The sequence below is a fragment of the Oryzias latipes genome, chromosome 12, assembly GCF_002234675.1.
Source record: "Oryzias latipes chromosome 12, ASM223467v1".
NCBI classification, from domain to species: Eukaryota; Metazoa; Chordata; class Actinopteri; order Beloniformes; family Adrianichthyidae; genus Oryzias; species Oryzias latipes.
Window position 1 is genome coordinate 3,190,366 of NC_019870.2, and position 2,742 is coordinate 3,193,107.

The following is a 2,742-nucleotide window of genomic DNA, read 5'->3' on the forward strand; positions in this document are numbered from 1 at the left end:
GATTTGTCTATTCTGCCTTTTTGTCTTCTATTTTCTTTATTTTTGCTCCTGAACATTGATTTGGAGGATTGTTCCAGGTAGGATCAACTCCATAGCTGCAGGGGGCAGTATAAGGAAAATGTGAATCCTAATCTACCAGGTAGGTAGATGGGAAGAGGTATTTGACTAGGTGACAGTGTGCAGGTGGCGGTTTTGTCTGGCAGTCATGGTGAGCTGAACCACAAACATTTCAATGCTTGGATGACTTCGGTGACGCCATTGGTACGTTTATTTCAATTTCATTTATATTCTGACATTTGTGGGAACATTATTCAACAAGCGAAATAGTTAAACGGCACAATATTTGCAAAAGTTTAAAATAACAGTACATTTCTGACAAACATTTCTGATATCTGTTTAATTATGTTCTGTTTTATTTAAATGTTATCAAGCTCTCATCCATTCTTTGTTGAAAATAAAAATAAGTTAAAATGAGTGGAGTTGTCCAGCATCCTCAGTTGTCTCCTGAGCCATTCAAGTTGGGCAGCATTGGAAATGAAAAGATATAACTCAACACTGCTCTTTGCAGATGATGTTGTCCCGTTGGCTTAATCGAGCCGGGACCCCGGGCGGGCATTGGGGCAGTTTGTGGCCAAGTGTGAAGCGGCTAAGGCCATGGTTCTTGACCGGAGAAAGTTAGTTTGTCCTCTCTGGGTGGAGTGCTCCTGCCCCAGGTGGAGGATACCTTGTGGCCTTGTGCACGACTGAGGAAAGATCGGAGCGTGAGATCGACAGGTGGATTGGAGCGGCGTCCGCCATTATGCGGTCGCTGTACTGGACAAGCTCTCAATTTACCTGTTTATCTTTGTTCCAATACTCAACTATGGTCATGAGCTCTGCATCATGACCGAAAGACCGAGGTCTCGAATACAAGAGGCTGAAATTAGCTTCCTCTGTAGGGTGGCTGGATCCTCCCTTAGAGATAGGGGGAGGAGCTTGGTCGACCGGAGAGAGCTTGTAGTGAAACTGCTGCTCCCCTACATCCAGAGGAGCCAGTTGATATGGCTCAGGCAACTAGTCTTTAGTGCACACAAGACACTTCCCTTACTGTGGTTCAACTTCAACCAATTGTCATTGACTCAACTTGGTAGATGCAGGCTTGTGATTGGACATCTTTTTGTTTGCGTCACAAGTAGATCAAAAAAAGGTAAAGACAATAGAGACACAGCAGCAAGAGAAAATGACAAAGCTTATCGGACATCAAATATTTCCTTCCTGATCAATGTTGTACCAATTATGAACCGATGCTCCTGTTACTCTCAGTAATAAATCAGTTCTCTGACATCTGTGTCTTTAACATCCTAGAAATTATTCATTTAGTTGCTCTTAATGCTGCTGGTCGCTCGCATTTTGATTGGCAGATTATAATACTAATATATAATACTAATAATAATATAATATTTTTTTTATACATTTAGTTTTATTTCTCCTCATGTTTGACTAAGAAATCAAAGGTTTGGTTTGCTTAGTCCATAAAATGAAAGCAGATTAAAAAGTAGAAAGGAGGGTTAGCAGCCTGGATTATAACTCATCCACTCATCTTTATTCCATCACTCAGATACGGTCAGAAGCTCCGAATAATGAACTACAGTGATGGAAAAGGTGTTTTCAGTGTCTTTAACATGTTTTTGTGACATTTTTCTGATGATGGAGGATGTATTTAAGGTAAATTAAGCTCAAAATAGTCTTGCAGAATATTTCTTTATTCAAATCATGAAGCAGGTGCAGATGAAAACACGCTGTTTGAAAAAGATCATATTTATGACGTTTTGGCTAAAAACGGCATAATCATAGTTAAAAGACCACCAGGAAATGCTTTGAAAATAGAATGATGATCGGAGTGGGTTTTTAAAGATCAAAAAGGCCTCGTAGGAAGTTATCCTAAAGGATTTTTCTTTTCTGAAACAGCTTCTGCACACACTGAGACGTACGTATTACAACAGAGCAGAAATCCAGGCTGAGGCAGTGAGACAACATCCCCTGCATGTTCTGGAAACATCTAAGAAACCTCTGGATGGGATGGAGATGCTGCAAGAGCAGCTGAGGTCTGCTAACCTCCGTTAGAAAGAACTAAGGCCACGCCCACAACAGGTAATCCATACAGAATCTTGCTTGAGCACAGGTGTCAATTTATAATAACCCCCCTTCCCCCCAGTAGGTGGCACTCTTCATTCATTTACCCTCCACCAATCAATGGAACCACTGGAGTTTCTGAATTAAAACAAGACGAGCTGTTTGTAGTTTGTTTCTGTTGTGATATATATGAATATCGAAACAGTTTTGAGTGCTCGTCATGAAACCTATTTCCTGTTGACGATGATGGTATATTATACGCGTCTGTGCGTGGGGAAAAAGCCATTCATTGAAACCAAAACAGCCATTCTTCGGTGGTATGTTGTTAGCCTGATGGGCCTTTTCTTAAATGTCACTAGAACAGGCAGACTCCGTTCTGCTGCCCGTCTGCTAATTGACGGTTCACGAGTTCAAGTTCATTCATTGAAACCAATTTGAATTAGAAACTCTTATAAATGTACTCTTCTATGGAGTCATTTATTTATTGAGGTAAATTCAACTCTAAACTAGGGTCAGGAGTTCTGTACAACAACCTGAAATGATGAGTTTCTTATTAAAAGAAAAAGAAAAGTTTTTTTATTCTGGAATAACCACATGTAGATCCACAAGTTCATCTTGTTTGGGCTTCTG

General features: G+C 40.4%; 1 long non-coding RNA gene across 1 annotated transcript; it reads left to right on the forward strand.

The window, feature by feature from the left end:
- LOC110016003 lies at positions 1 to 2,437 on the forward strand. The gene is made up of 3 exons (XR_002291258.2): positions 1 to 261; positions 1,948 to 2,130; positions 2,195 to 2,437. It is a non-coding gene; the product is annotated as an uncharacterized LOC110016003 (long non-coding RNA).
- Positions 2,438 to 2,742: the final 305 nt, after the last annotated feature.